This window comes from Ornithorhynchus anatinus, chromosome 2, assembly GCF_004115215.2.
Source record: "Ornithorhynchus anatinus isolate Pmale09 chromosome 2, mOrnAna1.pri.v4, whole genome shotgun sequence".
NCBI classification, from domain to species: domain Eukaryota; kingdom Metazoa; phylum Chordata; class Mammalia; order Monotremata; family Ornithorhynchidae; genus Ornithorhynchus; species Ornithorhynchus anatinus.
The window spans coordinates 37,186,544-37,210,245 of record NC_041729.1 but is presented as its reverse complement, the minus strand read 5'-3'; the positions used below and the strand labels follow the sequence as shown (position 1 = coordinate 37,210,245).

At 44.6% G+C, this 23,702-nt stretch overlaps 1 long non-coding RNA gene across 2 annotated transcripts in view; it reads right to left on the bottom strand.

The window, feature by feature from the left end:
* The window catches only part of LOC103165326, a 74,481-nt gene extending 56,227 nt beyond the window's left edge, over positions 1-18,254 (bottom strand). The window contains exon 1 of one of the 2 annotated variants that reach the window (XR_005659732.1): positions 18,176-18,254. This is a non-coding gene — a long non-coding RNA (uncharacterized LOC103165326). Of the gene's footprint in view, positions 1-1,229; positions 1,300-18,175 lie in introns of those variants that run through there. The other variant, XR_005659731.1, reaches the window with a different exon arrangement.
* Positions 18,255-23,702: the final 5,448 nt, after the last annotated feature.

Below are 23,702 nucleotides of genomic sequence, written 5' to 3'. Positions count from 1 at the left end.
GAGCTGGCTGGGTGCTATTAGTGAGTTTAAAATAGCAGCTATTAGGACTTTATTTTGTCTGTAACTCAATACCCATCATTTGTTAGGTTCCACTCAGACATTCTTAGATGTTGTTATTCAAATGTTGTGGTTGAGAGTTTAAATTCCCACTAAGAATTTGTACAGTACACACACACACACACACACACACACACACACACACACTTCAATGACTTTGGAATGTCTCTTTCTATTTACCTCCCTTTCTCCACTTTACAAAGAACATTAGGGAGGAGAACCGCCAGAAACCAGCAGCTCTCTATCCCACTGGCTTGAGATATAAATGCAAATTTGGAGACAGTGATTTACATTCCACAAATCTGTCCCAACAGGGACAACCGTAAATAGGCTAAGGAGCAGGCACTCTCCCTTAGAATGCGGCCTTAGGAGAATTTAGGTTAGAGTTGACCCAAGACCCTCCAAGAACAAGCCCTGGTTTCTTTCTCCTCCCCTCCCCTCCCAGTTTCCCACAAGCCCATTCTGCACTTGAGGCTGAAGCTTGGCGGCGGTCTCCTAAAGAAAACACACAAAACCAAGCAGCTGAACCACCAGAGAGGCGGCTCTGAGCTGGCAGGCTGCCTCCCCAAGACAAGGAGCTTGGCTGAGATGTCTTGCTCTGTTGGCGAGACTGTGGTTCCCTCCTCACCAAATCCAGTCAGTACAGGAAATTTACAATTACAGCCAGAGAGCGGGGCTCAACAAATACTGCTGAGTTTTCAGCTTTGAGCAGAAAGTTGAAGCCAAGAACTCCGAGAGAACACCGATGGTGTAGGTAGAGGTTGATGGCTCCATATCTACAGATCGCCGCCTTTTTGTTAACCTTTCCCGTACTCACTCTCTGGGAAATGTCTTTGTAACTTCAATCAACAACTTCTCATGCTACATCTCATTGTCCCAGAATCTTCTCCCAAGGCATCCTTGCTTTGCCTCATTTCTCGCCGTCTTGCTTCCTCACTTCAGTTTTCACTTCCCAGTTGGCCCAACTTCTGGTGGATGGGGAGGAGTTAGACATCATCACCCTTCAAAACTCGTCCTATCTCAATCAATCAATTAATCAATCATATTTATTGAGTGCTTACTGTGTGCCAAGCACTGTACTAAGCGCTTGGGAGAGTACAATATAACAACAGACCCACTTCCTGCCCACAGCGAGCTTACAGTCTAGAGTAGTAGGATATGATGATACGTACCTGAGTGCTATGGGTCGTTGTGAGTATACAGATGCTTATGTGGCCCAGAAGTGCTGGAGGAGGAGTTGGGGGTATAATCTGGGGAGATAAGAAATTAATCAGGGAAGGCCTTATTAGGATTATTATTATTACTGCTGTATTTTTAAGTGCTTACTATATGTAGAGCACTGTTCTAAGTGCTGGGGTAGATACAAGTTAATCAGGTTGGACACAGTCCCTGCCCTAAGTGGGAGTGCAGTAGGAGATGGGTTTTCAGGTAGGAAGATGGGGAGAGCTGGAGCTTGTCAGATCTGAACGGGGAGGGAGTCCAGACAGGGGGAAGGATCTGAGCAGAAGGTTGGTGGTGGTAGAGATTAGATGTAGGCCCTGAGAGTAGGTCAGCTTGAAAGGAAAGAAGAGGGCAAGCTGGGGGAAAAGAGAGACCTGTAGACTTCAAGTTCTTTGTGGAAAGGGATCGTGTCTATTGTACTGTACTTTCCCAAGAGCTTAGTGTATAGTAAGCACTCAATACATGCCATTGATTAATAGAAGGATTTACATAAGTATGAGAGAGTGAGCTAATTGAGTCCTTAAAGAAGTTAACTACATGTTATTTCAAAGGGTGTCATATGATAAGAATAATAATAATAACTGTGGTATTTGTTAAGCACTTACTGTGTGCCAGGTACTGTACTAAGCACTGGGTGGACACAAGCAAATCAGGTTGGCACAGTCCCTAGCTCATGTGGGACTCACAGTCTCAATCCCCATTTGACAGATGAGGTAACTGTCATAGAGAAATGAAGTGACTTGCCCAAGGTCACACAGCAGACAAATGGAGGAGCTGGGATTAGAACCCAGGTCTTTCTGACTCCCAGGTCCCGTGCTCTCTCCACTAGTCCATGGTGCTTATATGCACCCAGATGAGAGAATTTGGACCAATAGACAGCAAGTACAAATATGACAATGCGAACTCAAAACATGGCTTTGGAGGATTTGTTCATTCCCAAGAGAAAGAAAGCTTGGCTCAAGGGAGACAGGTGTGTTTTCAGTAAGGAACCTGCTCAGACTAGCTATTTTTGTAAAATGTCTGGAGGTACAACAAGGTTGAGAGATTTTCTCCAGGATCACCAGTGACTCTATAAGTTGATGACATTTGAGCCTCCCACTGTTCTCATGCTTGGGATGAAGATACTGCCGTCTTCTCTCGAGCAATGAGGAAACCCGAGTTCTTCCCTCCTAAATGGATTGGATGAAAAGAAACTGGGAGTATTGCAAGTTGGGACTACTCTGAGACCTACAGTTCTAAGTCATTAATGAAAGGAAACACACCATTACACTCTTGAGACCATGGATGTTACCTTTTTCAGGTCAAACATGACCAATGCAATAGATGCCTCTCTATTTTCCCTCACTACTAAATAACATTCATTCACTGATTTGTCCATTACCTGCCAGAGAACTGGTACTAGAAACTCCTCTTGGGCAGGGAACTCTACTGTACTCTCCCAAGTGCTTAGTACGGAACTCTGCACACAGTAAGCCCTCAATAAATACCACTGATTGGTTGATTGATATATTTAAAAGAACTAATGCTAGCCTTCTGGGATCTGAAAAATCAATAAATTTTTATTTTTTATGTTTTATTTTTAGAAGATTTTTTGAGGTTTAAAAGAACTTGGGAAGAAGGGCATTTTAGTAGCTCCCATTATTTGTAATTTATCCTTGTTTTCCTTGATTCTATTTAGTTGCCATCGGTTTTTCCGAGATGTTCTTCCCCTTGACGCTGTTTATTGCCGCTGTTCTTGTCTGTCCGTCTCCCCCGATTAGACTGTAAGCCCGTCAAACGGCAGGGACTGTCTCTATCTGTTGCCGACTTGTTCATCCCAAGCACTTAGTACAGTGCTCTGCACATAGTAAGCGCTCAATAAATACTATTGAATGAATGAATGAATGAATATTTCTACCCTCCCCCACTTAGACTGTGAGCTTCCTGTGGTAAAGGGACCAGGTCTGAATTGTTTATTTAGTGTCTATCCAGCAACTAGTTTAGTGTTGGCACAAGGGAAGCACTCAATAAATACCCTTTTCTTAAGAAATATCATTATCTTTTGACACTCTTCTTTTTAGGGGGTGGGCCATCACACTGACCTGTACACAAGAACTTCTCCTATAATGGGGGGCTGTATCCTTGAAAAATCTTGTGCTATAGAAAAATCACATTACAGTAACCATTGATTAAATGGGAATTAACGTGTTGGGAATAGATGATTTGGAGACACTTGCTGTGACTGATATTTTTTACTACAAATTGCAGTAGGTCCAACATTAACAGGGGCTTTATAAGAGTGTTGCCCATTATTACTTTACTGTACTGAATACTGTAAAATTGCAAAATCACAAGCATAAAGTACAGTACAATGTTACAGCAGAAAAAGGCTGATAAAGCATCTGGGATCCTGAACAGCATCTCACCAGGACTGATTATCATTATCATTATTATTTTTATTGTCTTTGTTAAGTGCTTACTATGTTTCGAACACTGTTCTAAGTGCTGGGGTAGGTACCAGGTAATCAAGATGGACACAGTCTCTGTCCCACATGGGGCTCATAGTCTTAATCCCCATTTTACAGATGAGACAATTGAGGCCCAAAGAACTTAATAATAATAACAATAATAATGTTGGTATTTGTTAAGCGCTTACTATGTGCAGAGCACTGTTCTAAACGCTGGGGGAGATACAGTGTAATCAGGTTGTCCCACGTGAGGCTCACAGTCTTAATCCCCATTTTACAGATAAGGTAACTGAGGCCCAGAGAAGTGAAGTGACTTGCCCACAGTTACAGCTGACAAGTGGTAGAGCTGGGATTTGAACCCATGACCTCTGACTCCCAAGCCCGTACTCTTTCCACTTAGCCACGCTGCTTCCCAAGGGACTTGCCCGCCATTTTCATGCCCACAACCATTTCTTTCTACATGGAATTGACTCAAACCAATGGATTATGTTATATCAGAACCGACTCATCTAGCGGATGTTCCCTAATTCTTTCATCTTCTTATATCTAAATTATGTAAATAAATCACTTTTTAATAACCAAATTGGGCATAATCCTGGTAGTCTTCCTGGATGAAAATAATAATAATGTTACTTGTTAAGCGCTTACTATGTGCCAGGCACTGTCTAAGCGCTGGGTAGATACCAGATAATCGGGTTGGACACAGTCCCCATCCCACACAGGGCTCACAGTCTTAATCACCACTTAACATATGAGTGAACCGAGGCACTGAGAAGGGAAGTGACTTGCTCAAGGTCATACAACAGACAAGTGGCTGAGCCAGAATTAGAACCCTTGACCTTCTAACTCCCAGGCTCGTGCACTATCCACTAGACCACGCTGCTTCTCAAGACAAGCTTTCCGATGATTTTGGATTGAAAGGAGTAAAATGATGAGCTGATTGGGTGGAGAAGACTGTTCCTACGGTGTGGACTACCCCCAAGGCAGAACTCTTATCACAGGGGCACAATAAATACCCAAGATGCATCATCCCGGTGGAGGACAAAGTGAGAGAGTTAGAAAATTGAGGTGGTCCAAGGGGCTACCATAGCATTATGTTCAGGAGGAAAGAAACGATCTTGGGAAATAAAGTGGCGGCTGGAGAGACTTGGCCATTTTCAAAACAGCCAAACAGAACAGATAGCAGGTGTACTAGATACCACTCCCAAGTGAAGCACTAAGAGCATAAACTTAGTGTTAAAGTGTGGTAGGAAAATGAGTGTTAGGGGAAAAAAAGGTTTTCCTGTCATATGAGTAGTGCTATAGCAAAAGTATTTATTCAGCACCTTCTTTGTGTAAAGTATTATACTAATCACTGGTATGAAAATTAGGCCTGGCCCCAGGCTTCCACAGGACTCGCAATCTGAGAATAAGGAGGGGAGAGTTGGCAACGGGGACCTAAGGAAAGATGAAAAGCACAAAAACATCAAAGGCAAGGATGACAATAAATACGGTGAAAGCCACAGAATGTGGCGGCTAAAGGAGGAGGGACGTGCTTCTCTCGTCTCAGATGGGGCTGTTCAGAATCCCACAGTCACCAGAGTCACAGCCAGCCCAACCCCAGGAAGGAAGTTCGGATGGCTTCCTGCTGCTGCTTGTCCTTACACTCCCATACTGGAGTAGTAATAGTCATCATTATCATTTTTAATAAGCAATTACTCTGTGCAGAGCACCTTACTTAGCACTGGGAGAAAATACACAGGTGGGAAATAGACACAGTCCCTATCCCTCAGCGGGCTCACAATCTAAGACACCTAAATCCTTCTTCCTAAAGGATCCACCCCTTTAACCTCTCACTAATACTAATACTAACTGTGGTATTTGTTAAGCACTTACTATGTCCCAAGCATTGTACTAAGCGCTGGGGTAGATACAAGACAATCAGGTCCCTCATGGGGCTCACAGTCTGAGTAGGATTGAGAACATTACCGAATCCCCCTTTGGCAGATGAGAGAACTGAGGCAGGCACAGTTTAAGTACTTAACAAATACCATTAAAAAAAAGGTAAGGGATTTGCCCTAGGTCACACAGCTGGCACTTGGTGTAGGCAGAATTAGAACTCAGGTCCTCTGTCTCCCAGGCCCATGCTCTTTTCACTAGGCCATGCTGCTTCTCAGCTTCCTGACTCCCGCCCAAAGTGGCCAGTCTTAAGCACTGTTAGTCCCAACTTGCGCGAGACCCCACGCTGAACCTTAAGCTCAACATTTCTTAATCACCTCAAGTTCCAGGCAAGGGCTATCCTTGCTTTGGAGCCTGATTTTTTTTTGTTGGGGGAGAATAGCAGCCACTGCATCACGTGTCTTCCAGGCAGAGGTTGTGGGAGCAATCAATCAATGAATCAATGGTATTTACTGAGCACCTACTACATGCAGAGCACTGTACTAAGCACTTGGGAGAAATCAATACAACAGAAACAGAAGTCACATTCCCTGCCTATAATGAGCTTACAGTCTGGAAGGGGAGACAGACATTAATATAAATTAGTAATTTATATTATATAATTTAAAGATATTTATGTAAGTCCTGTGGGGTGGAGAAAATACCAAATGCCCAAAGGTCACAGAGCCAACTGTACAGATGATGCAGAAGGGAGAGTCAGCCGCTGAAAAGAGGACTTAATAGGAGAAGGCTTCTTGGAGGAGATGTGACCTCAATAATGCTTTGAGAGTGGAGAGAAATAATGCTTTGAAGGTGGAGAGAATGGTGGTCTGGCGAAGATAAAGGGGAAGGGAGTTTCAGGCCACAGGGAGGAGGTGGGAAAGGGGTCAGTGATGAGATAGATGAGATCGGAAAGTAGTGAGTAAGCTGTTGCTAGAGGAGCGGAGTGTGTGGGATGGACTGTAGTAGGAGCAGAAGGGGCTTGGGTTGGCAAAAATACAAAGGGGCGCAGAGAAACCTCACATGTGGATCAGGCTCTGAGCTCCAGGAACTGGCCCAACGATGGAGTTCCAGGGTGGGAGCAAAAGTGGAGGGAGCTGAAAGACCACAGCTGGCTCCTCAACAGCAGGTTGGAAATCAAATCTACTTGAGGTAATGGCATATTAAATCTCCACTTCAGCAAATCAGTCGTATTGATTGAGTGCTTAGTCTGTGCAGAGCACTGTACAATACAGTACTCTCTGTTTTGTGCTGTACAATTTGGAGAGTACGATATAACCGAGTTGGTAGACATGTTCCCTGCCCACAACAAGTTAACAGTGCAAACAAAGTAGCTCCCCGGCCTTCCTAGGCCAACCTGCTCTGATCTCATGGTGTTCTTGACCCAACTTTGCGTGCCTTGCACATGCTCCTTTTCTCCAAAAAGCCACCTCCATTCTAAATCTATTTTTGTAACTTTTTCTTTCTTATTCTCCCATTAATTGTGGTTAATTCTGTCCTCCAGGCTCTCCTGGGCCCAGTGGTCCCCAACTCCTGGGCCTGCAAAGTCAAGGTGCTGGGGCTGGACAAGGTGGTGGTGGCAGCAGAGGATGAGAAAGGGGGAGGTAAGGAAGGAAGGACTAAGGCCCTCCTGGCCACTTTTCCTCCATCACCACTCCTGCTCTCTTCTCATCCTGCCCCAGTTCAACCTTGGCCCCCTGACTTTGTGGTCACAGGAGTTAGGGACCATCAGGCCCCGGGAAGGACAGAGGATGGCCGTGGCAGCTGGTTCCATCTCGCTGGAGTTGGAGAGGCAAACGAAAGTTAAAGGAATAGATCTGGAGTGGAGCGGGGTCACAGGGTCAGGTGAAACTCCACAGGGGGTGAGGAGGGAAGGGACGGGATTAGGGTTCCACATGGGACTGGGGTGGCACTAGCTTTACATAGCTCCATATGGGAAGGGATTGCGTTACAGAGCTCCTGAGGTACTTCTGGACATTAACTCTACAATCTGAGGGGGACCAGATAAGAAAAGAGACAAAAAAATCCCAGATTCGACTTTTCCACAGGGCTTGTTATTGCTTCTAAGCTACTTTCCCAGTATTGTCCTTTTTTTTTTTTTTTGACATCTTCAAAATCACCACCTCTGTCAAAAGTGCCATAATTGTGCTTGTTGCAACAACCCCCGAGAAAGCCTAAGCAATCAATAGTGCAAATATTAAAAACCGTAAATCTCACCCACCTCCGACACCAGGCTGTGGTTTCCAGACCTACCCTCCAGATGTTATTTTTCATCTCCCAGTGACACGAGGGGTTACAGATGACCTCTAGATTAAAGGGTCAACTTATTTTAACACTGCTCCCTTCCAGCAATCTTCTCCTCCCTCACTGTCCCTCCCAGTGTTCACACACACAAACACACACACACATCCACATGCATACATAAGCGCACACCCACCTACACACATTCTCTTTCTCCCTCTCTCTCTCCCCCACATATACATGTACTCTCTTTCTCTCTTCCTTTCTGTCTTTTATTTCAGAGTGGTCCAATCAAAGAGGGTTTACTGGGAAAGGAGAAAGGAAAATATTGGTCTGGCTAAACCCCAACACATACTGACACAAATTTGTGGGGGGAAAGATGTCACATGAAAAGAATGTACACGGGCGAGCATGTCAGGCAGATCAGATATCAACTTCGAACCAGGCTTTAACCAAGAAGAGTGAAGTTTTAACAATTAAAAACCCCTAAGCTAAAGCATCTCATCTCCCACGGCTTTCAAAAAGATATAGAGCTCAACAGCGACAGAGAAAGAACTGAGAATTGAGAATTCAAAGGCATTTTTCAATCTGGGAGTGAGAGATCCGTAGCTTTACCCTAACCAGAGAGGAGATAGAAAATGCAGACATTGTAGGGAGGTGGGTTCAGCTTGGATAATCTGAGGAATAGAAACAGTCAGTCAGGTTCATCCAGCGAGCAATAGGATTGGAAATGGAGGATCAGAGAGTACAAGTCGGGGTGGCGGAAACTTTCACCTGGTCAGAACCAGCCAGTGTTGGTGATGGGGAAAAGAAATAGTTATCTTCATTGCTTGCTCAGAGACAAGTGGTGTGTTAGTGGTGTTAGTGCTTTCTCCCAGGCCCTAGTGTACACATCCCCAGGGCTGAAGACAGAAAAAGATGTCCCAGATACAGTAAATCCTGCCCCTCCCCCAAGTCCATTCTGAAGTAAGGTTTTTACCTACACAAAAGTCAGTCCTTTACCATGTTTATCAAGAGATTGAAGTGGCTACTAAGGCTACGGTGGAACAGCAGTGCCTCGGCACTGCCTGGCGGTCACTTTGGGCCTGAATGGGTGTTGTACTTTGAATGCCCTCTGAAATGTGTACACTGCTGCCCAGGTTCCCACTCGTTGCACTTCAGTTTGTACTGGGAACACGACCAACAGGATCGAGAGACCGCTGGTGGCACTGCGCAAACTGCTCTCGCTGTAATCCATTTCTTCAGGCAGGTCTGCCTGTCCCTCATTTTTGAGGTGAGACTCCGATCCTGACGGTCTGCCTCTCTGCGGGACACCTTTCATCAAGATCCTGCCCCAAAGGAGTTCCTGGACCCCAAGAGAAATTCCTTTCTTTGTAAAGAGGATCTACAATTGAAGCAAATGTCTCTCTGTCCTGGTGGTGTGAAGGCTTCCTCTGACTGGTCCACAGTCCTTCGACTTAACTTTTCTAATTAGCATAACGCATTAGTAGGTTCCTGAAAGGGCTTAAGTCCTGGCCTGGTGAAGCCAGGAAGGCTTGTGAGGGCCTTGCCTGACCACAGTGAAGAAGGGGAGCTCTTCATTGGACTATCAAGGTGAGGAGATGGACGGACTGCAAAGCCTACACGTTTAGGGGAAAAGAGTGAGGAAGAACTAGCAGGAGGAAGCCCAAGCCCCCTCTTGCACTGCCAGCAGCTCTGTTCACCCCTCTTTCATAAGTACTGAAGTGAACTGAATGCCCTCTGCAGTGAAAGGGAAAGAAAATTGCCTTCTGAGGACTTTCAAACAGATCTACCTTGACCACAGGTTAGAACTGAACAAATCCTTTTACTTGCAGCCTGTCAAACAATGGGCTGAGGGTTTGTTGGAGAAATAAAATGTCTAAGTACCTTAACTGCTTGGTTTCTACTCTGGTTTATTGATCTTTCTTCCCTGTGCTTTTAAGCCTCTGACCACACGGGGAGGGGAGGGTTTGGGGCTTTCATGACCCTTGACTTGGGGAGGTGATTCTCTTGCTCAGGCTACGATCTGCTATCAATATCCCCCAAGTTATCCCAGCTAAATGCCCTCTGGAAAGGGGCAGCCACACTTGGCCCTGGTTGATACCCACCATCAGTTAGCAGTGTTTCCTTTGACCATGTTCCCCAGTGATGTGACCTCTGCTCAATGAAACCAAGTTAGAATCTAGCAACACAGAGGGAACAGGCTATCATCCAAATCCTTCCCTCTTTCCCCCAGCCCTCTCTGCCTTAATGTTTTTCATCCTCTTTCTTTCTTTCTCCCTCCCTTGTCTTCGTCCGCCATCCTGTATATCATCTCCTGCCCTCTTTGCCTTCTCTCTTCTTATCTCTGCTCTCTTCTCTCTTACCCATCATCCTTGCCTTTCCTCTTCCCTCTGCCACTTATTACAGCTGAAGTAAGGGAATGAAGCTGGGCCTCCTAGAAAAAACACAGATCTGGGAGTCAGAGGATCTGGGTTCTAATTCTGCCACCATTTGCCTGCTATGTGACCATGGGTATGTCACTTCACTTCAGTTTCCTCATCTGTAAAATGGAGATTCAATACCTATATTCTCTCCTACTTAGATCATGAGCCCCCTTGTGAGACAGGGACTGCATCTGACCTGATTCATCTTGTATAGATCACAACATTAAGTACAGCACTTGGAACATAGTGCTTAATACTATTATTATTATTAAGTAAAGAGCTGCATCGGAAAGGGAGTAGGAAAGGAAAGCAGTCCTAATTCAGCCCTTGAGGAAGGAAGTTTATGTGGTGCAAACAGGACAGTTGTCTCCCTATTCTGGACCAAAAACTCTTGCCCCACAACAGTAAGAGCTAGGGAGGATGCAATCAGGGTGAAGTAGAGTGAGCAGAAAGTTTAAACTCCCCTGCCAAGCATTGTACTAGGTGTTGGGATAGATACAAGATAATCAGGTCCCACATGGGACTCACAGTCTAAGTAGGAGGGTGAACAGGTATTGAATCTCCATTTTGCAGATAAGGGAACTGAAGCACAGAGAAGGTAAGTGACTTGCCCAAGGTCATACAGCAGTACGTGATGGAGCTGGGATTAGAACCTATGTTCTCCGACTCGCAGGCCCATGCTCTTTCCACTACGCCACGCTTCGTCTCTGAACAGGGACCATAGGGACTCCACATGTCAAGAATTCCCCCAAGACAGCTAAAATCACTGGGAATCAAAGCAGCCACAGAGGACTCTCTGGAATCCCAGAGATGCTCAAAAGTCTTGCATGGAGCTTTCACTCCATATCTGGGGAACATTCCATTCTTCCTGATCCCACTCCAACCGTGCAAAAAGCCTTGACATTTTTCACTTTTCTGAACAGGACTTGGCAGATCTGTCTTCTGAGATTCTCTCAGAGGCGATGCCTGTGATCTCCCAACAGCCATTTCTAAAAGAAGTGAACAAGAACGAACATTCTGAAGAGGAATGAATATGGTGGCTGACAGATAGGAAAAGCAACCCTATGACCATGTCTCTCCTTCAACAGACCACCATCCAGGTGGTCGAAAATTTTCAATAGAGTGTGGAAGATGAGAAAGGTCCCTTAGCAAAAACAGGAATATTTCCTAAGGGACTACTGCTGTACGGTCTTGGATCACTTACGCAAGAGACTCAACTTCATTCACCAGCAAACCCCTGACTTGCTTCTGAGGTGAATTTTCTGGTCTTTTTGTATTAAGAGGCCTAAAAGACTAAGATTAATGTCTCCTCTACTGGAGACAGTCAAGGTGCCTGCTTCTCCTTTACAAGTTCCTCATCACTCCCTTCCTGGTCCGGAATAGAGGAGAGCCAAAAAAATAGAGTAGGGGCCAATGAAATGAATCACTAGGCAGTCTTGCCTTGAACTCAGCACTAACACAGAAAAAACAAGTACACTGCTGAGATCCAGAGACAGCCAAATCATCTCTGGAATCCAAACACAACATACATACAGTAAGAGCCCAAACAACTGGCCAGAAGAAGAGACAACTTGAGAGAGAAATGCTACCTGAGAGAAACAACAGCCTCAATAAAACTAGGATTCCCATTCACTTAAATTATGTGAGGTTTTTGTTTTTAGTGTTTTTTTAAAAATGATTTCAATATTTCCCTTTATTTTAGGACATGAAGATTTAGTCTGGGATTGCAAGAGATGAAGATGCCAACATATACAAAAAACTTCTATGTCCTAGTTTCCAATCAATCAATCAATGGTATTAATTGAGCACTTACTGTGTGCAGAGCTGGAATTGCTGACAACATATCAGCCACTTGAACTGACTACTATTCAAAGTAAGAGAGAACTTGGTTCAAAAATTATAGGAATTTTTAACACCATTTTTTTGTTCCTCCTCATTTGTCCATCAATTTTGGGAATCTTCCTTCTCCTCTCCAACTACAGTATTTACTGAGAACCTTCTACCTCTAAAACATCTTGACATGGACATTTTGCCAACACCTCAAGCTCAATATATCCAGAATTGAACTTTTCACCCTTCCTCCCAGAAGTTCTCCTCCTAACATTTTCATCACAGTTGACAAAATCACTATCTTACATGGGCCCCTAATCTCGGCAGTATCCTCAACTCCCGCCCTCTCAACGCCTATATTCAGTCTGTCACCAAATCCTATCAGCTTTTCCTCTTTACTATTTTTAGGATCTGCCTCTTCCTCTTCAGCTGAACAACCAGTACACTGGTGTTGGTGTTGTTTAGCCCAACTTGACTACTATATCAGCCTCCCTGCCTCCAAACTCTTCCTCTTCCAGTTCACATTTCACTCTGCTACCCTGCACAACATTGCCCTACACATATCTCCTCCACTCCTCAAAAACTTCAAATGGCTATCCATTCTCCCCTGCATCAAGCAAAAACACTAGTGCTACCGTACTCTCCCAAGCACTTAGTACAGTGCTTTTTGCATTTGGTACTCAATAAGTACAATCGATCGATTGAGTGAAGTCTCTACGGTGCGTAGAGCCCTGTATTAGAGACTATACAATAGAAATGAGACTCATTTTCTGCCCTCAAGGAGTTGCCACTCCTCTGACCATCTTAGTTGAATGGGAATCCAAGGTAAAAGTCAATTAATCTGAGAGGATCGATCAGTCAGTGTTATTTGAGCTCTTACTATATGCAGAGCATTGTGCCAAGCATTTGGGAGAGTACAGTGAGTTTACAGACTAGAGGAGCAATGGGCAGTGCTTTTCACTGCCTTTTTCTGGATGACAAAAGCCTAGATTTTTCTTTTTATGGTATTTGTTAAGTGCTTACTAAGTGCCAAGCACTGTACTAAGCATTGGGCTAGACACAAGCTAATCAGGCTGGACACAGTCCGTGTGCCATGTGGGGCTCACAGTCTTAATCTCCATTTTACAGATGAGGTAACTGAGGCACAGAGAAGTGAAGTGATTTGTCCAAGGTCACAGAGATGACAAGTGGAAGAGGGAGGATTAGAACCCAGGTCCTTCTGACTCCTAGGCCCATACTCTATCCATTAAGCCACTCTGATTCTCCACAAGTCCAGGCTTCTCTTCACCTCTTTACTTTCCTCTTTCACCAGTGAAGCTGACCCTTGCTCAGTACTGAATGGAGACTGACTCCTCTCTGCAGGAGGGACTGCTGGTCTGTGAAAAGAAGGGAGAAATACAAAAAGGCAAGGTTCTCCCTAAACTCTCTGGCCTGAGTAGTGTCAAACTGAGTCTGTTAGACACACAGGTCCTTTGAACACCTCTGCCTTCTCAGAGGGCCTGCCACTGGATACCAGGGGAACTGCTTCCTGTTTGCTCCAAAGGCACAGTGGATTGACCACAGGTCGTTTCGGTCCAGAGGGCCTAGTCTTTCCTTATTGTCACATAGAACCTGATTCATTTAATCCTTCAAAGGGGTCTTGTACCTCAAACTCATCTATCTGGCCACCGACCTCTCGCCCACGTCCTGCCTCTGGCCTGGAACGCCCTCTCTCCTCATATCTGACAGACAATTACTCTCTCCCCTTTCAAAGCCTTATTGAAGGCACATCTCCTCCACAAGGCCTTCCCTGAATAAGGCCTCTTTTCCTTTTCTTCCACTCCTTTCCGCGTCACCCTGACTTGCTACCTTAATTCATTCCCCAGTCCCAAAGCACTTATGTACATATCTGCAATTTATTTATTTATATTAATGCATGCTACCCCTCTAAACTGTAGGCTCGTTGTGGGCAAAGAATGTGTCTGTTTGTTGTTGCACTGTATTCTCCCAAGCCCTTAGTACAGTGCTTTGCACACACTAAGCGCTCAATAATTATGATCAATTGACAGACTGAAGCAAAAATGCCCATGCAATCGGGCTCAAGGAGCTTCATATATTGGCTAAAATTAGCCACCTTACAGTGTTGGCTAAATTAACACTAAGCAGGAAGACCATGTGTAATTTGACCAAGGCATCTGTGATGACTAACAGTTTCCAGGAGGTACTTGCTATCCAGAAAGGCGGCCAGTAAGCAGGAACTGCTCCCTTTTCTTTGATAATACAGGTCTTTTCTAGGAAACAACGGGAGAGCGTAAAGGGTTGGGAACTGAAGAGATGGAGAAGGGGTCTATCAGGGCTTGCTGCTCTCCCTTCCAGTTTGAATTTTTTGCTCTTTTCTTATATTTTCTCACCTTTTACTTCTGGTCATTATCTCTACAGTTGATCAGTTGGGTCCCTTTCCAGTTTCAAAAATAAATGGTAACTCTGACGCCACGGTTATTGCTTTTAATGGTTCCCCGGTTCCTTCATGGTCTCAAGACCTGAAAGCTGAGTCCAAGAGTTTCCCCCATCTGTCCAGGTGCACTCCAGCCAAGGCGGGGGGATGATTTATTCGGTTCGGATATTAGTCCCTCATTTCTTGGGGGCGAAGGTGTTGATCTAAGTCACTGGCGAGTTCAGTGTAACTTGAGAGTCACCTGCTTTGGAGGAACTGAGCTTTAGGAGGAACTCTGAGTCTTACCTGGCTTCACTTCAGACACTCTAATGGGTGTATCTAGAGGGTGGAGGGAGTGGGACTCAAGTAATGTAAACCAGTTTCCTGGGAGGAATGTAGAGACTTTCATTCTTCTACTTTAAAATGATATATCACTGCAGGCCACCCCCGCAAAAAAAAAAAAAATCAGTCTGCTGGGACTACTCAAGATCAGTGCAAGTTATAGATTTAGTTTATCCTCCTCTCTTAGTTAGCTTCCACTTCTCTACCCTCTTTTTACAGTGTATTCTTACCTCCTCTGCTACAGGAACTTTAACAGAACCCAAGGGGGCAGGAACAAATAAGCATCTAGGCATTTGGATAGTATGCAAGGAACTCAGCCCCCTTCCGCTTTGGAAAATCCCAACTAGGAAACCGTGGAGAGGTAATTTGGTCCCTGGACTAAAGGGATGATGCCGGGTCTCAGCAAGGGCCATGGCTAGCCTTCCGAAGTTCCTGGCAATTTCCAAGCAGCAGCAGGGCAGCCGGTGAAATACAGTTGGTTTGCTTACCCAGCTCAAAAAATGAGAAGCAGGCCCCTTACATACACATCTCTCTCTCTCGTTTGCATGTTAGGTTTGGCCAATGGGCTTTAAGGGTTGCAGATGGGGCTTTTAAACAGTGCCCAGTGTCTCAAACTAACCTTACAAGGGAAAGAAGATGAGGCCTGGAGAAAGGAATCTCAATTCTTCAAGCACACTGGGCTGCTCAGTTCTTGTCCTCTCCAGGTGGGGCCCAATTAAAACACTTTGGTAAAGCACTGGCCAGAAGAATCAAGTAGATTTGCTGGCCACCCGGCAGCTCAAGGCTAGAGGAACAGCTATAAATCTGCTACCTTCCACTGAGAGCCCCATGGCAGACCCAGGGCTGTGTCTCATCCGATTATCTTCGTCACTTGACCAGCACTTAGCACAAAGCTCGGCACATAGTAAGCACTTCATAAATATCAGAACTAACTAGCCATCTCTAAGGAGATGTGACCACCTCGCTTAGGAGGTTGTGGTCCCTTGATGAATAACGAATGGGCTGGTGCACTCCTCAACTGTCTTTATGATTCGGCTAACTGCTTTCCTGCTGAGACAGGAGGAACTGATTAGATTTGAATTCGGATCTACAGAGCTCTGGAGAAATCTGCTTCTATCCTCCAGAGGTTAAACCATTTGGGATCCACAGATGTCAGAGAGAACGTCCTTAGCCCTTGTCTAGGGGTTTGGTCAGAGAGTTGCTTTGGTCGAGGTTGGGGCTTTTGTTTGTTTGTTTGAAAAAGTCTCATTACCCTTGGAAATTCACAAAATGATAGGGAATTGTTGAGCTGGATGAAATTAGGCAACAATTTCTCCCCTTATCCCGAAGAGGCAGAGTGTTTTTCATTTTCATTTTCAAAAAACATTCAAGCACCCACACAAAAGGAGGGAGCAAAGAAAAAAATACAATTGAATCAATTTTTATAAAAATAATTAGCATCGTTCTGTATTGAGGAGACAGATAACATCAAAAGGCAAGAGGTTTGGGACAGTAGGGGGTTGGAGGAGGGAAGAGAGAAAGAGAGGGGGAAAAAAAATCCCTTGCAGCTAGAAAAGATGGAAAGGAACATTTGTGATGAGCATTTAATATAATTGCAAACCTATTCAAATGAGGACGGGTGAGGGGGAACCGTTACTGCCACAAATGGACACAATGTTCGGGGAAAAATGCTTTGATAGGGCCAGGCAGCATTAAGCCCAGATGTTCATTTGTCAATGCAAAAAAAAAAAAAAAAAAAGAGGCAAAAAAGCTTTAAATTATTCTTTACAACTAGAAAGGAGCTAGTTAATACACACCATATGGGCAGAAATGTCCTTTTAAATCCCCTATCCCACCAGCCTGTGGGAGTCCAGCAGGAGCTGGGACAATTTCCAGAGGAGTCAGGCGCTCCTTTCCCCAGCCAGACACTTGATCTTCTCCCCCACGCATCCCCTCTCTCCAGTTACCACTCCATCCCTTTAAAAACTTCAGCAAAACAGAACCTGCCTTTCCCTCTTTCCCTGGCCCTCCCCTCCCCCCCCGATTCTCTTGCGTGCATTATTTTTTAATCTGATGAACAAGCTGCTCTGCAGTCGTTTAAGGGATGATGTAATTTGGCTTCCTTTTCCTAATTAAAAAAAATCCCTCTTGATCATATAAATTTTTATTTTTGGACCGGGACACTCCCCAAAATACTCTTTGAACATTTTCTCTTCATGTGTGAGCTTTTGGGTTAAAAAAATATATAATGCAATCTATTCCAATTAATTCCACTAAGGGAGGAGCTGCCTGCATGTTGTGCATTTAAATGAACATTTTGTAATATTTTACAGCCAACCTGGAGCTCTGCAGCACATTCTCCTGTAAAACCATTAAAGGGAGAAGTGTAAATGGAGGAAGATGACCGAAAGCACCCCAGCTTAATAATGCTCTTGCCCAGAGGGCTCATTCGCAATAGGAAAAAGCGCAGAATTGAGCACCCCCCCCCCCCCCAATTCATGGAAAGAATATGCACGGATTTCTCTCGAAACAGGAAAAAAAAATCATGCTGATGGGAGGGAACCTGAAAGGCAAAGGAAACGCAGCCAGGGAAAAGAAGAAAAGAAAGAAATCGGCACAAGTTTTAAATCAAGGACCCCTCCCACCCCCAACCCCCACCCCTAGTGAGAGCACTCCAAATGCAAGATTTAGCGACCCAAATTCCGCTTCACTGCATGCTCAGCTTCGTCTCAGCTAACCTGAATCAAATATGCACACACATACACACACTCGCACAGAGACCCGCACACACACAAATAAAAGATTAAAGGGAGCGTTTTCCCTAGGAGAAAGGACACAAGCAAATGCTGCTGAATTCACAATTCGGTGGGAAGCTTTTGCAGTTACACACGATGACCTTGAAAATGTGAAGAGCTCTTACCAAGCGTTCTGAGTGCAACCCCGAGTTCAAACCCCAGTTAGGCCCCCCCATTAAGCCACTACAGACATGTCAAAGCATGCGCCTGCTCCTTCTAGAGGCAGAAATATTTATATGTCTTCGTCAGAGTCAAACGTTAACAGTTTCAAAAATCTTAAGGTATCTTGTCCTTCATCCTATCGCCCTTGAAAATGCCCTCCAACCTCCCTGCCTCAACCCCATCCCGTAGCCCATCGGGGATAGACACCTCCAATAAATATATATTCTATATGTATAGATTAAAAGGTTCTTTTATGTACATAGAGAGGGAGAGCTCAAAAGTGAACTCTTATTTTAGTTCTAAGGCTCCAGGTTGGTTTTCTCCCTTTAAAAGCAGAGCAAATACCATCAGCCCTCCTGCTGCTGTTGCTCCCCGCATACTCTGCTCGAGCTCTCAGCTGGAAGAAGGGCGGCACATTGCAACCCAATGCCTCTTGTGCCAGGCTGTTGTGATAAAGTACCTGTCCTCCCTCCCCCCTGGCACAGCATCCTCGGGCTCTTCAGTAAACAGTGCCCTCCGCCCCACTGGAACACTAGCCAGAGCTACAGGTTGCTTGGCCAAATCCTAATCTTAAAGAGACCTGAGTCCTTTAATCACGGATGCAAAGAGGAGTTGTTCCCAGGCACAGCCCTTGTAGGAACCAGCATCTTCCTCGGCTACAAACAGTGCCTATTGGGAAGCCATTCCTCCCTCCCTCTGTCTCTATGTCTCTCTGTCTCTCTCCCCAAGCCTTCCTATTCTTTTCTTCCTCCCTCTTCACTAGAGAAAAGTTTTCTTGGTTTATTTCATTCCTGGGCTCACTCCTGCGATTCGAGCAGACACAAGTTGTTACTCCCATGAAAGGTGAAAAAAGAGTTTGTAAAAACATTTTTGCAATTGCATGTACCAAGCTCCCTTTTTCTTGTCTGGCGTGTCTCTTTGATAAGTTTACCAGTCAAAACAAGTTTTCTGCTCCCCTCAGCGCTGCTGGGGTTCATGAAAAACTGCCTGTTTTCTTTCTGCTTTACACACATATCGTGTAAAGCCAACCACATAGTAGAACTAGAGCTTGAAGCTTGACAGAGCAAACTCCAACTCGTACAGACGCTACGTGGAGCAGGGCAAGAACAGAAGAGTCTTGTGCTTTGGTTCAAGTCAGATTGGGACAGGAGAAAAAGAGTTTGGAAAGGACTTGAAGAGGAGAGCCTGCATAAATCACTCCCTTCTACTTAGACCGTGAGCCCCATGTGGGACAGGGACTGCCTCCAAACTTATCTTGGATCTAACCCAGTGCTTAGTACGGTGCTGGGACCATAGTAAGGACTTAACTAATACCATGATTATTAATTATTATTATTATTCGGATCACATGTCCTATCTCCAAGTGACACTGCATCTAAATGATTCCAAAGAGATGGGGTCCAATTCTATTTTCACCACCCACATCTTCTGTAAATACTTACTGAGTGTTCATTAGTAGTAATAGTATTGAGTGCCTATTGAGAGCAATGCACTCTACTAAGAGATGGAGCATAAGCACTAGGACACACAAGGGAATCAGAGAGTTAGTCTCTACCGTGGAATTTACAATTTATCGGGACTTACAGTAGATAGATGGGAGAACATGTCATTAAGATAGAGTGCTACAATTACCAAATGTAAGATAATTGAAGGTAGGAATTGTGTCTCCTTACTTTATTGTACTCTCCCAAGCACTCTAATAATAATAATAATGTTGGTATTTGTTAAGCGCTTACTATGTGCCAAGCACTGTTCTAAGCGCTGGGGTAGATACAGAGTAATGAAGTTGTTCCATGTGAGGCTCACAGTCTTAATCCCCATTTGACAGATGAGGTAACTGAGGCCCAGTGAAGTGACTTGCCCACAGTCACACAGCTGACAAGTGGCAGAGCCGGGATTCGAACCCATGACCTCTAACTCCCAAGCCCGGGATCTTTCCACTGAGCCACACAGTAAGAACTGCCATTCTTTGACTCATTAATAAGGACATTTTAGAAAGGGTGACCATGCATCCTGGATTTTTAAGCTTTTCTGGTATCCCGGCTGGATATAAATGGAATTGGCTTGTTGAGGAATTGAGAGCATCTAGATCCCACTTCCAAACTATGGGTAGCTCTCCTTGAATTTGAAAGAAACTGAACCCAGGAATATGTGGCTCCCCCTGCTTCCATGCACAAACAGTGGGTAGAAGGCCTGGACTTGTAGGTGCCTTTCCTTACAGTCTGGTTTTATTAAAAAAACTATATGGTTATCTTAGCTGTGGGGGAAAGGTGAACTGAATATGAGTTGGTGCTTGGTTGGGAAAGTGTGCCTAGAGCTGGGATTGAAAAGATCGAAGGTGCATGATCTGGAAGGTTGGAGGAATCATCATTCAGATAAACATCTCCAGGGTAAGTAACACTTGACACCAACACCTGCACTCATCCAGCAACATCGCTTCAAAGGAAGTCTTTGGAGAGGTGGGATCCTGCACCTCACTGTTCCTTCAAGCTTCGAAATCAAATCGAGATGCTCCTCCAAAGCACCAGCTTATTTTGTTTGTTTTAGTTTCTTTGTGCTGTGTATGGGGATTTGGGAACTTGGTTTTTATAAAAATCAGTTGTTGGCAAGACTTGAGGCGTGCGATATTTTTATCCTTGAAATATTCCCAAAAGGCAAGCCAAGATGCTCAAGTTTGATTCCTTTAAGGCCCTGGTGGGGAGGCGGTGGAACCTACAAAGGGTGGAGTTGGGGACCATTCAGAAGGTTTGGTGAGGCAATTCCTGGCCGGATTGGCTTGTGATGCCCTGGAGGCCAAAGACCTTGACTTCTTCTAGTAGAAGTACTGAGCACCTAATATACTGCTCTGCTGATGATAGGTGCTCAGTGAACATTGAGGATAGTGAAAAGGACAGCACTCTCCGAGCTGGGTCCGGAGCTCTTGAGAGCCCCAAAGTTTCTGGTATATTCTCTTAGTTTCGCACTCAGGTTTTTTTCTTCCGGTGAAAGTCTGTGTAAATGGCAGGCAAGAGGTAACAGAGATGAGAAAATCAAATCTGTCTACCTTCAAAAGAAGTCAATTGATCAATCAGCAATATTCACTGAGGACTTCCCGTGTGCAGAGCACTGTACTGAGCACTTGGTAAAGTGCAATACAATAGAGTTGGTAGAAACAAACCCTGTCTGAAGGAGAAGCAGTGTAGCTTAGTGGAAAGATCACAGGCCTGGGAGTCAGAGGACCTAGACTCTTATCCTAGCCCTACCACTTATCCACTGCGTAACCTTGGGCAAGTAACTTAATTTCTCTGTGCCTCAGTTACCTCATCTGTAAAATGGGGATTAAGACTGTGAGCCCCATGTGGGACATGGACTGTGTCCAACTTGATTAGCTTGTATCTACTCCAGTGTTTAGTATAGTGCCTGGCACATAGTAAGTGCTTAAATACCATTAAAAAAGGAGCTTATACTGTTTAGCGGGGGAGATAAACTTTAAAATAAATTACAGGAAGGGAAAAGGAGAAATATAATGACATGTACATAAGTGTTGAGGGTCTGGGGGTGGGGTGAATATCAAAGTGCTTAAGGAGTAGAGATCTATGTGCATAGGCTAAACACAGAAGGGAGGGAGAATAGGAGAAATGAGGTCTTAGGAAAAGCTTCTTGAGCAAGGTGTGATTTTAGGAGGGCTTTGAAGGTGGGATATGTTGGATATGAAGTGGGAGGGAGTTCCAGGCCAGAGGCAGGACATGGACAATGGTCCAGCAGCGAAATAGATGAACTCAAGGTACACTGAATAGTTGGCATTAGAAGAGTGAAGTGTGTGGACTGGGTTGGTAGGAAATCAGTGAGGTAAGGTTGCGGAGCTGGGAGAGCTGATTGAGTGCCTTAAAGCCAGTGAAAAGGAGTTTCTGTTTGATGCAGAGGTGAATGGGCAACCACCATTTTAATCTTTTCAAAATTAAAAGTCATTATCTTTTGACTTCGAAATGGCCTAATCAAAGTCTTTTTGGCCAGTCTTTGTAAGTTAATGTAAATCGTATGCAAATTCTATTCTAATACACATGTGAGCCTCCTAAGTATTTCATTACCCTGAAAGTGGATCTCTGTAAAAATCCTATGGATTCTACTTCTACTTGAGTTTAGGAACAGGGAACTTGCTAATCACAATAGGGACTTTCATTTGTCCGAGAAAGATGGTGGGGGCGGGGAGGGGGAAAGGGAGCAGACTCTGGGAACTCAAGCCAGTCCTTTTTCTCAGGCACAAGATTTGACTCTTCTCAGAAACAGCTGACTATCCCATTTAAGTTTTAGCTCATTGTGAGAGTGGAACTTGTCTTCTGTGGTACTTTCCCAAATGCTTAGAGCAGTGCACTGCACCCAATGGGAATTTAATAAATTCAATTACTACTTGTCTGATTGGGACAGTTACTACAATTACTATCATTTACTTTTTAGGGCAGAACCAGAGCGAAGGAGCACTCCAGGAATCAGAGTTTCCCTGGGCTTACCTGGGCCCTAGATGACCAATCAGTCAATCGATCGTATTTATTGAGCGCTTACTGTGTGCAGAGCACTGTACTAAGAGCTTGGGAGAGTACAATACAAGAGAATATTATAGTTTAGAAGGGGAGATAGACATTAAAATAAATGAGGGATAGGTACGCAAGTGCTGTGGGGCTGAGGGTGAGGTGAATACTAAGTGCTTAAAGGGTACAGATCAAAGTGGACACATGATATAGAAGGGAGAGGGAGTAGGAGGAATGAAGGTTCAGTTGGAGAAGGCCTCTCAGAAGAGATGTGAATTTGATAAGCCTTTGAAAGGGGTGAGACTGGTGGTCTGTCGCAAATTGAGGGGGAGGGAGGAGGCGGGAGCTCCGGGCCAGAGGGAGGATGTGGGCAAGGAGTCGGCAGTGAGCTAGACAAGATCGAGGTACAGTGAGTAAGTTGGCATTAGAGGAGCTACGCCCTCCTAGAGGCTATTGCTGCACTGAAGTTATGAACCGGTAAGCTAATCATATCCCTTCTGAGTCTTACTTCCTATTGTATAATATGTGTCTTACTTATACCTCATATCTTCAAAGCCAGGGAATGATTCAATCAATTCTACTGAACTGTACTCTCCCAAGTGGTAGATCAGTGCTCTGCATATAGTAAGCGCTTGATAAATACTGATTGATTGATTCAAGGGTACACTGTCAGGCTGGACATAGTCCATGTCCCATGTGGGGCTCACAGTCTTAATCCCCCTTTTGCAGATGAGGTAACTGAGGCACAGAGAAGGTAAGTGACTTGTCCATGACTGCACAGCAGACAAGCGGCAGAGGTAGAATTAGAACCCAGGTCCTTCTGACTCATAGGTCTGTGCTCTTTCCACTAGGTAATTCTGCTTTGTGATTGATTGATTGATTAATAAAATGCAGGCTCCCTCCAAAGACTCTTTTGGAGTCCTCCCTCCTTTCCCCTGCATCTGGCAGAGGGTGGAGAAAAAAGGGGGACCAGAGGCCATGTGTTCCTTCCAACACAATCATAGCAGTGTCCAAGAATTTTGTTTTGTTCTCTTTCATCATTCCTAAATACAGTTAAAGAGCTACACTCTAGGTCCAGATCTCAGGGGCATGTCCACTTGGACCAAGAATCCAATTTGTTTTCTGACCAACCCACCCTAGTATGTCCAGATCATTGAACAGATAGACAAAGTAGAGAGAGCTTATAGTGTAAAGGTTAAGAAACAGTGAGCATTAACTGAGTTAAAATTTAAGGTGCATAGGTAATAGTAGAATGCACAGTAAATATGAAAAGCAAGCCCTCGGATGTTGACTCAATCCAGATAGAGCAGAGCTTTCCAAAGAATTATCAGACAGCAATCAATTGTCCTTGAGCTCAACCAAAGTTA